The sequence below is a fragment of the Magnolia sinica genome, chromosome 1 (genome assembly GCF_029962835.1).
Source record: "Magnolia sinica isolate HGM2019 chromosome 1, MsV1, whole genome shotgun sequence".
Classification (NCBI taxonomy): domain Eukaryota; kingdom Viridiplantae; phylum Streptophyta; class Magnoliopsida; order Magnoliales; family Magnoliaceae; genus Magnolia; species Magnolia sinica.
In genome coordinates, this window is record NC_080573.1 from 48,432,347 (window position 1) to 48,444,107 (window position 11,761).

General features: G+C 43.1%; 1 non-coding gene across 1 annotated transcript; it reads left to right on the forward strand.

The window, feature by feature from the left end:
• The first annotated feature begins 10,857 nt into the window (after window positions 1–10,857).
• LOC131223153 (small nucleolar RNA R71) lies at window positions 10,858–10,964 on the forward strand. Its single transcript, XR_009160311.1, has one exon. It is a non-coding gene; the product is annotated as a small nucleolar RNA R71 (small nucleolar RNA).
• Window positions 10,965–11,761: the final 797 nt, after the last annotated feature.

Genomic DNA, 11,761 nt, shown 5'->3' on the forward strand with positions numbered 1-11,761 from the left:
TATATAGGCCTAACATGGATGAAAATAACCCCAGGGCCAAGGTATACTTAGGTTATAACCAAATCAAGCCTCTCTCGATCCAACGGAACACTTTCGGTGGTCCTTTTACCGCGTGCGGTCGGACTTAAGCTCACTGACCACGGATTTAGGTCAGGCTGAGTTTTCGTACCGATCGGCTTTACAGATCAGCTGTGGCGGACCACACTCAATTCAACGGTTACCGAAACTCGATCAGGTCCACAAGCATAATGACATGCCTGGGCCATCCACCCTAATCCGAGGGTGAAATTGGGTCATAATCTAATGGTCAGATTGCTTAAAATTGTCGCACAACCGACACAACTCAGATTTCATAAAGTCACATTTAATTTCTCACCGTTCTCACACTCTTCACTCCGGACTCAATCAAATCAACCCCGGACATCATCTGGACTTGATTTTTGAGGTGATGGCCAAGTCCAACATAGTGACCATAACTGTCTAAGATCATCGCTATCGGACTTTTGACGCGCGGTCCAGGTCTGATCCAAAGTTTCTAAAAATTTCCAAGAGCAACTGGATTTAGCAATGAATCCCAGATTTCAGAGTAACATAGTGCTAACGATTCTACAAGTTTTGGATCATGCAGATCAAATTTAAAGTGATTGATGCTAATTTCACAAGCAATCGAGTTTAGCACTAATTAACCCACAAATAACTTCTAAGAAAAATAGAGGTAGTACTCGGGTCTTGGCACAAAATTTTCCGGGTCATTACCACCTACCCCCCTTAAAGAAAATTTCATCCTCGAAATTCATATCTTCTCATATTCCTCAAGGATCTAAGGGTAGCTCTTTCTGACCTCAGCTTCAGTTTCCCAAGTAGCCTCTTCCTCACTATGATGCGTCCATAGAACTTTCACAAGAGGGATGACCTTGCTACGCAATACCTGCTCCTTCCTATCTAGAATACGTGTCGGTAGCAGTACATATGTGGCATCCTCGCTCAACTGCACCTGCTCCCAACTGATAATATGCGAAGGATCAGGAACGTACTTCTTCAGCATAGAAACATGAAATACGTTATGCACGCCCGTAAGAGGTGAGGGCAAAGCAAGGCGGTATGCTACCGCTCCCACTCGATCTAGAATTTGAAATGGACCAATAAATCTCGGCATGAGCTTTCCCTTCTTACCGAACCACAGAACTCCCTTCATAGGAAAAACCTTAAGAAATACATGGTCTCCAACCACAAACTCAAGCGGTCGCCGCCTCGTATCAGTGTAACTCTTCTGCCTGCTCTGGGCTGTCAGAAGTCGATGTCGAATAATGTCAACTTTTTCTGAAGTCGCCTGCACCAATTCCGGGCCAATCAAACTACGTTCGCTAACTTCTGCCCAGCAATGCGGTGCTCTGCATGGGCGACCATACAATGCCTCGTAGGGAGCCATGTCGTTACTCGCCTGGAAACTATTATTATACGCGAACTCTATATAAGAGAGACAATCATCCCAACTGTCCTTGAAATCCAAAACATAAGCTCGCAACATGTCTTCCAGAATCTGATTCACACGTTCCGTCTGCCCATCTGTCTGTGGATGAAACGCGGTGCTAAACTTCAATTTCACACCCATCGCTTCTTGGATACGAGTCCAGAAGATAGATTTGAAACGCGTATCTCTGTCAGACACAATCTCCAAGGGAACTTCATGCAGACGTACAATCTCCCTGATGTACAATCTAGCCAACTCGTCTGTAGAGTTTGTGACTCTGATTGGTAAGAAATGAGCCGACTTCGTCAATCGGTCGATGATCACCCAAATAGAGTCATGTCCCTTCCTCGTTCTCGGCAACCCTGAAATAAAATCCATAGAGATGAAGTCCCACTTCCATTCTACTATGAGCATGGGCTGAAGTAACCTAGGAGGTCGGCGATGCTCTGCCTTAACCTGCTGGCATGTGAGACAACGAGATACAAACTCAGCAACGTGAACCTTCATGTTGTCCTACCAATAAGATTTTCTCATATCTTGATATATCTCCGTGCTACCAGGATGCATCGCAAGCTTAAAACTATGGGCTAACTCGAGAACCTCCCGTCTCAAGTCAGGAATACCTGGGACACATAACCGCCCACGAAATCGTAGGCCCCCATCTGAACTCACACTCCACTCGGAGTTTTCATCTGTACCAACCCGCTTTCTCATCTTCGCCAAAAGCTCATCATCTGCCTGAGCTGCAACATCCTCTCGTCAATGAGGGGTTATACACGAATGTGTGCGATAACCTCATTCAGGTCTTTCACCTTAAGTTTCTGTTCAAAGTCTTGCACAAACTCCAACATGTCCCGTTCTGCTATCATTAGCGGAGCCGCAAACTCTATAGTCTTCTTGGGACTCAACGCATCTGCCACAAGGTTCACCTTCCCCGGATGGTAAGAAACATCGAACTTAAAGTCTTTCAATGTTTCCATCCATCGGCATTGCCTCCTATTCAAGTCACGCTGCGTGAAGATGTACTTAAGGCTCTTGTGGTGGCAAAAGAGCTCAAACTCCTCTTCGTAGAGGTAATGTCTCCAGAGCTTTAATGCAAAAATGATAGCTGCTAACTCCAAGTCGTGTGTAGGGTAATTTTCTTCGTGTTTCCTCAACAGTCTCGAAGCATAAGCAATCACCTTATCCTTCTGCATAAGGACACAACCCAGACCAATGCGAGAGGCGTCAGTATATATCGTTTACTTAACCCCTTGCTCTGGCAATACTAGCACAGGGGCGGACGTCAACTTGTCCTTCAGCTCTTGAAAAGCTATCTTTGCCCTCTCATTCCAAGCAAACTTCAAATCTTTCTATGTCAACTGAGACAACGGTCTAGCTATTTTCAAGAAGTCTCGTATGAAGCGTCAATAATAGCCTGCTAGACCTAGAGAGCTCCTCACCTCAGTAGCTGAGCCAGGCTGCTTCCAGTCCTGAACTGCAGCTACCTTAGCAAGATCGATAGTTATCCCTTCCTTGGACACCACATGTCCCAGGAACTTGACTTCCTCTTTCCAGAAATCGCATTTCTTGAACTGCGCAAAAAGCTGATTCTTCCTAAGAGTATCCAAGACCGCTCTTAAGTACTCATCATGCTCTTCCCGACTCGTCAAATATATCAAAATGTCATCGATAAAGACAATGACTAATCGGAACAAGAATGGCCAAAATACCCTGTTCATCAGATCCATGAACACAGCCAATGCGTTCGTAAGACCGAACAATATCACCAGGAACTCATAATGGCCAAAGCTAGTCCTGAAAGCATTCTTCTGCACGTCCTCATTCTTAATGCGCAACTGGTGATACCCTGACTGCAGATCAACCTTTGAAAAGTACCATGCCCCCTTCAACTGATCAAACAGATCATCTATCCTGGGTAAAGGATACTTGTTCTTCACAGTTACCAGATTAAACCTACGATAATCAATACATAAACGCAAGGAACCATCTTTCTTCTTAACAAACAGAACATGTGCTCTCCAAGGAGACACACTAGGCCGAATAAAGCTCAAATTTAACAAGCCGTCTATCTGCTTCCTCAATTCCTCCATTTCACTTGGAGGCATACGATAGGTGGGCAAAGAAATGGGCACCGCACCAGGCATGAGATCGATGGTAAAGTCAATCTCGCACTGAGGGGGTAATCCAGGAATCGACTCAAACACATCTTCAAACTCCCGAACTACAGGCGTGCTTTCAAACACCGATCCAGCCATACTCTCCAACAGAGAAGTATAATAACCAAGAAGAAAAGGGTAACTGACCTGAACTGGGAAAGTAACTGTCTCGCCCTCAGGTCCATGAATTGTCACTGACCTTGCTTCACAATCAATCTCTGCTCGCATCCTCGTGAGCCAATTCATACCCATAATGACATCGTAATGGTAAAGAGGTGCGACAAAAAGGTTAACAAGAATCGATCCACTCCCTAGATCAATTAAACAATCCAAACAACGCTTATTCATAGCAGAGGAGATCCCTGTAGTGGTAGTGAGCGTCACTCCTTTCATGAAAACAGTGCTCAAACTCAGATGCCTAGCTGCCACATATGATATAAGAGTTGTAGTGGACCCTATATCCACCAACATAGAAACGAGAATACCTTCAATGTGAGCTGTAACCTCAAAGGATCTCGGCACCAAGTCAGCCACAGGCGCTTCAGCTAAGAGTGCGTGAACTCGAGCCTACTGCTGGCGATTCGGCGGAGGAACCATGGGTCGCTGAGGTGGCCTGAAGCTAGGTACAGAAGGTCTGAAGGATGGATGCGCTGGCATTGAATGAAGAGGTGGAGGTGATATAACCTGAGGCATTGGACGGCTGATCCTCTGTGATGGAGTAAATCCACTATCCCACATACGCGAAAAGTAAGTACGATCCAAATGCCCCATCTTCCCACAGTACGAACAGCGAAGATCAGCTCGCACCTATTAAGCGGGCGACGCTGAACGCCTCGGAGGAGAATCTGCCCGCAGCCTCTTGATGAGAAATGGTGCACTCTGAAAGTGAGGTCGCGGTCTAGGAACCATAGGTGCTCACATATAGGATGACCTGTCCCCATCTTGCTCTGTTTCTTCTTCAATCTCAGCTCCACCCTCGGCATAACTCTCTTCCTCATCGCTCTCTGACTCATCCTCACTTTTTGAGGCTTGTCGTCGACGAGGCTCAATTTCCATATGATTTAGGGTTGTCTCATTAATGTAGCAAATAGGTACCGGCTTCTCTTCCCCAAGCCTATAGCCAAACTCATGTGCAAGCTTACAGACAAGTCAGCCAAATGAGAGCGATTCGGTCCTCCTGTTCGAACGAGCGATAAGGATAATCTGGCGCAAGATATATGTTGGCACACATAGCTTCGCTTCTTGCCCCACCTGATATAGAAAATCTACCATCAGGCGCGTACACTCGCTGCAGTTGCTCCACCTTGGATATACATTGAATGTACACATGTGGTGAAGCAAGCGAAAGTCGTCCGTCATGTTGGTAGCTAGAAGGCTTCTATTAGGCTGCCATTCGACCAAACGACCACACAGGAGCCGCGTGCGGCGATCTCTCTCACGCATATTGCTCAAATTCTTCTCACTGGCATGCACCTCACCAAGTGGCACATTCAAGAGTCGGGATATCAAAGCGACGTTGACCGTGGCCTCCCGACCGCTTCCACAAGGAATCTTGAACTGCAGAGGCTCCAGCGAAGGATCACGAATGTTGGCATAAAAAGCTCGAACAGTACTTACATTGGTGAGATATTCGCCCTCAAATAAGGACACCAACCAGCCCCTTCCAGGCACTCCAACAACAGAAACTCGCCAAATAGCTGCGGATCTACATGAGCCTCAAAAAGGACCCTACAGCCTTCATAGACTCCATGAGATAGCTCCGCCAACAAGGTTCTTCCAATGGGAGCTTGAGGATCAAGGTCCCGCTTGAGAGAAAGGTGGAAATGGAAATGATGGCCGTGACAAACTCAAATAAGGCCATAGAAAATGAGAGAAAGGGAGAAATAGGAAGAATGGTGAAGCTTCCACACACTTGAGATCCCAAAGAAGGATTTGAGAGCTTAAATGAGAAGAAAAGAGAGTGTAAACAGCAATGGGGATAAGTTTTTGAGATGGGTTGGCTGGGTGTGCACGAAAATGGAAGAAGAAGGAGATTGGGGAGATATTTTGGTGGAGTTTTGAGAGAAACTTGAAGAAAAGGAGAGCTTGGGAGGGTAGTTTATGAAGGAGATAGGGTTTAGGAGGTGTTTTAATTGAGCAACCATGGAGGAGTGGGCCACACTAGGTCCCAAATGCATCGGCCCGAGCCGGCCTGCCCCGCTGGGCGGCGAGGGCTAGCCGAACCGGCGAGGTCATCGCCGGTCTCTGAACACTCCGGCGATGACTCACCATTTGGGCGAGGTCCTCTTGGCCCCTTAGCTCCAAAATGATGTGGGCCCCCCCTGGGTCCCCCTGAAAATGCCCAATCGGCCCCTAAGTCTGATTTGACGCCTATCGGGCCACTCAGGTTAAAATCGGATACAAACAGAGGTTTACTGACATTTTAAGGGCTGAGATGGGAAGACAAACCATCTAAACTCGTCAAGGGACGGTCTAAAAGAGATTTTAAGTTGCTGTGTGTGATCAGGAGTGCGCACAGACTCGATCTCAGCGATCATTTTCAGTAAACTTTCGCCGATAGAAGCAACGAGACACTTACACAAATTCTACGATAAACTCGCACCCAAATACACTAAGGTGGTGATAGTGTGCGGTGTGTGACCATAATCCAGGTCCGGTTTAATCCAATTCATGCCCTGATACCAAGTTGTCACACCCTGAAATTCGAGGGTCGAGCATAACTCAGCTCCCGAGTTTCAAAACATCACTTATGCAACATATTTAATAATAGATATATGTTGTCTGTAAGAGTACATAAAACATGGAATAGATTAAGCCAAACTGCAAGCATAATTCAGGAATAAGTGAAGGAATGCAAGTGGAAGACTTAAAGAAACATATGTGTACATGTGTAAGTCCATGAACTACGTATACATACCAGGTCATACTACAAGTGTTACTATCAAAATACAAGCATCAAATGACATCATCTATTCCCAAAAGAAAACCCAGAATTCCCATGCATCAGGACATGGCTCAAATGAACCCGCCTAAGAACTGCATAAAAGAAAATGCGACCTCATCATCCTCGAACTCCTGCTCTGCCTCAGGGGTCGCATCAATATCTGCATCTAAGACAGAGTCTGGTTGGTGTTTAAACACCGTCCCAGAACGTGGGAGTGAGTGATCAACTCAGTGGAACAATATCACAAAAGTTAACATGTTATCAATTCAATCAAGCAGTAATGATAAAGAAGAACAATCAAACATGTTCTAATTTCTCTTGTTAGTGCAAGGATGTATGTAGAATGATGCATGCCCTTGCCTGTACACCCTTAGCGTCTTCATCTTACGTTACGCATGACAACCGTCCTCAAGTGCTCCACCTCTTCCAGGCACATGCAATGTGGTGCATGAACATGATTTTCAAGTTGTTATTAGTCCTTTTCATACAGCAGGATTAGGAAGCTAAGGTACCTTCCTCATATCAATTTCCACATAGTGATCTATTTTAAGGTCGTCATTCCTAGGCAATCTCATACGATCATATGGTTTTAGGTCACTGCAAAGGGCTCGTCACCAATCAATGCACGCCTATCATACCTTCGTTACTACTCTAAGGCTCGTCGCCTCAATGCAGTATCCAGGTATGCTCGAGGTCACTACAAAGGGCTCGTCACCAATCAATGTAGGCTGAAAGCACGAATATAGTGTCCCATACCACCATAATCGTGTCACGAGTTTGGTTCCTCACTGGTCACTACGGGGAGGCTCGTCACCCCAGCGTAGGCCGACAGCTTGACCACCATGTCCAACTCATGAGTCTTAGCAGATCAAGGTACCATGGTTAACAGGATTTCATCGGTAAGTTTGGTACCTTAGATTCATACAGTAGCGTCCATACATGGTGAACATACATCGGCCAATCGGGTTACTTGACAAACTCGACTAGCACGAGCGCACGTTGGGTTGAACGACATAGAGTGCGCAAACACTTCGGGTGGCCAAACCACTGCCGACAACTCTAATATGACTCAGGTTCGTCAAATCACGTCCTTCGTAGCGAAAGCAACCTCAGCCACAAACTCAAGGCCGATTACCGATTTTCTGGACTATTCCATAGTTCCAAACATATTCCACTACAACAGATATTCATATCAAAAATTTAGAATAGTAATGGAACAACAATTCAAACCATGTAATATGTGAGCATTTGAAGAATATCAACTTAACATGGATTTAAACATAAGTAATACTTGAAGTTAAACAACGAGGAATGTGACTTGCATGTAGGAAAACATACACACCAATAGGAGAGTTGAGAATCGCTCCTCAACACCCGTAATTAGGATAATACATTACACTTTAGACCATTCAGAAATTTCTACAAACACTTAGACTACATAGTTTAACATACATGACGCATGTTGAAATACACGCATTTAGACAATTCCTTTTACCAAGGAATAGTCACACATACAATTAGTACAAGTACACGACAAATAACCATGGCAAGTACATGGTCATATTTTATACGTATACGGTACTTTCTACATATACATAGAATACATAAATCTCAATATAACACATACATATCAGGAACGCAAAATAAACATAGCATTTGGCACGTGAAATTGCATCCATAATAAGAATAAACCATTATCTAACATTGAAAGCCTTGAAAACCATAACCTATACGAATATAGTCCACACCTTAAACCAGAAATAGCGCACCGAACTGATTCAGACGATATATCTTCGTCAACGGTGACTAGATAACCTAAGGCAAGAATAAAAATGAGCTACAACAACACATAAACTATCCTAAGCTCTAAAACAGATTAGGGTTAGATTAACTTACCCAAGGATGAACTTGGAATCACCGGAATAACGATTCAAAAGTGATAGTTTAAGGATGTAGAGTAACTGGAAAGAATCTCCAATGATTCACCAACTTCTCTCTCACTTTCTCTCTCTTTTCCCCTCTCTTTCTTAGCTAGGGTGAGGAAATTCGTATGGAAAAGAGAGTGAGGGTTTTAAGGTCTATATATAGACCTAACATGGATGAAAATAACCCTAGGGCCAAGGTATACTTAGGTTATAACCAAATTAGGCCTCTCTTGATCCAACGGAACACTTCCGGTGGTCCTTTTTCCACGTGTGGTCGGACTTAAGCTCACTGACCATGGATCTAGGTCAGGCTGAGTTTTCGTACCGATTGGCTTTACAGATCAGCCGTGGCGGACCACACTCAATTCAACGGTCACCGAAACTCGATCAGGTCCACAAGCATAATGACATGCCTGGGCCATTCACCCTGATCCAAGGGTGAAATTGGGTCAGAATCCAATGGTCAGATTACTTAAAATCGTCGCGCAAGCGACATGACTCAGATTTCATAAAGTCACATTTAATTTCTCACCGTTCTTACACTCTTCACTCCGGACTCAATCAAATCGACTCAGGACATCATCTGGACTTGATTTTTGAGGTGATGGCCAAGTCCAATATAGTGACCGTAACGGTCTAAGATCATCGCTATCGGACTTTCGACGTGTGGTCCAGGTCCAATCCAAAGTTTCTAAAAATTTCCAAGAGCAACTGGATTTAACGATGAATCCCAGATTTCAGAGTAATATAGCGCTAATGATTCTATAAGTTTTGGATCATGTAGATCAAATTTAAAGTGATTGATGTTAATTTCACAAGCAATCGAGTTTAGCGCTAATTAACCCACAAATAACTTCTAAGAAAAATAGCGGTAGTACTCGGGTCTTGGCACGAAATTTTCTGGGTCATTACAATGGGTGACCAAGAATGACAAGAATTTGTGTGCTCATATCCATAATAGGTTGAGTATCCGAGATGATAAAATCTATTGGATAATAGAATTTGTCAACCTGGACCAACACATCCTCAATGATCCCTCTCAGTACACGAACTGATCGATCAGCAAGTTGTAATGTGGTTCGGGTGGGTTTTATTTCACCTAGGTCCAGTTGTTCATAAACCGAGTAAGGAATTAGATTAACACTTTCCCCCAAGTCAAGAAGTGCATGCTCGATTCGGTAGTTCCTAATTACACAAGTGATGATTGGACTACCGGGTTCTTTGTACTTTTGTGGCACTTCTTGCTTAAGGATGACACTCACTTTTTCTATCATAAAAATTCTTTGTTGAATAGTCTGCCATCCCTTGGTAGTGCATAGATCTTTCAGAAATTTGGTGTACGAAGTGATTTATTTAATGACATCTAGTAGAGGGATGTTGACCTTCACTTGCTTAAGCACCTCTAGAATATCATAAGAGTTTGATAGAGATTTTGGTGTAATCAATTGTTGAGGAAATGGAGTAATCGGCTTGCCTTGAGGTTCTGGTTCTAATTTATGTGGAGCAATGCTAGGTCTATCATCCGTGTCTTCTTCTGGATCATTAGACTTTTCAGTCTTTACCGGAATAGATTTTTCAATTATTTTACCACTCCTAAGAGTGGTGATAGACTTAGATTGTTCCACATATTAATTTATAGAGCTTGGTTCACTAATTTCATATTGCGGTTTAGGATTAGGGAGAGGTTAGGTCGGAAAGATCTCTTTCTCCCCACTTAAAATTTTTATCTCACACCCTTATATAGCCTTTGAAAGGTATTGAATGGCTTGCATTATACTATGGTTGAAAAGCTCTTGATTTTGAAGGTGTTTTAAGACTGGATCCTCTTGAAGGTTCCCTTGATTTAGGAATTGGTTAGGGAATCCTCGAGGAGTAGTAGTTTGTCCATTCCTCCAGCTGAAGTTGTATGTATTTGAGGTGAGTCCACTGAAAGGTCTTTGCTAGTTGTTCATGGCATTTGACTGCTCATTCAGAATTTCTTGAAAAGCAGGTGTTGTTGGACAATTTTCACTTGTATGTTTGTTGCAAGTGTAAATACCGCAAACTTCTTTCTTAACCTTATCCTTCTGTTGTTTCATGGCCTTGACACTTTTTGTGAGATTAGCCACCCTTGCACTTAAGTCATCTTCTTTTTTTATAGCATAAATTCCTCCTGTTTCCTTTGATTGAGTAGGCTTAGAAGTTGTGGGTTTTGGAGAGATGTACCATGATTGTACATTTTCAGAAAGTTTGTCTAAATAATCCCACACAACATTGACATCTTTGTTCATGAATTCCCCATTGCACATCGTCTCGACCAATTGGCGCATGGAAGATGTCAATCCATCGTAAAACAAATTTGTGATGCGCTACATTTCAAAATCGTGTTGTGGGCACGAACTGACAAGATCCTTGAATTGCTCCCAACATTGAAAGAATGTTTTATCTTCCTTTTGGGTGAAGTTCATGATTGACTTTCTGAGGGTGTTCATTTTATGATATGGGAAAATTTTCTTAGTGAACTCCGTTGTCATGTCATTCCATTTGCCAATCGATCGTGGACGTAGTGAGTGTAACCACGTATTGGCCTTTTCTTTTAAGGAGAAAGGAAAGAGTTTCAGCCTGACCATGTCCTTAGACACATTAGGAAAGTATAAAGTGGTTATTATCTCATTAAACTCTTTCAAGTGTAGATATGAATTTTCATATTCAAGTCCATGGAATTTTAGATCACTCTCAGCTTGATATTCATATGTCCTACATTCTCTGGAAAAACCATACAGGAAGGTATGCTCATCCCCGCCGGTTATGAATAATCTCATAAAGTATAAGACGAGGGTGCTTGATGCACCTCATTCTCATCCTGGATTAGGGTTGAGGATTTAGAGGTTGATTGGTAGCCATAACTTCAATTAACTTTGTGGATCTCGAGTGGTGTCTAATCTTGTGATGGATAGATAACCCCGCAACCAATCCTCCATCACTCAAGAGACGTTCAGTGTTATCACGGACCCACTTAGGCATAAAACACTCTCAGCCCTCAATTTTAGAATCTAACCTAAACCTAAAAGAAAGAAGGGAAATAGAAAGAGAGAGAATTAGAAAGAAGTTACCAAATTAGAAGTTTCTATGTTAGGATCCTGTAAAAGAAAAAGGGAAGTGAATTAGTTTTAAAATAAGAAATAAGAAAGTTTTTAAAAATAGAAATAGAAAGATGAGTTAGTGTCTAAAACTAAAAAGGAAAGTTTTTATAAAAACAACCTAGTTTCTAAAAATGAAAAAG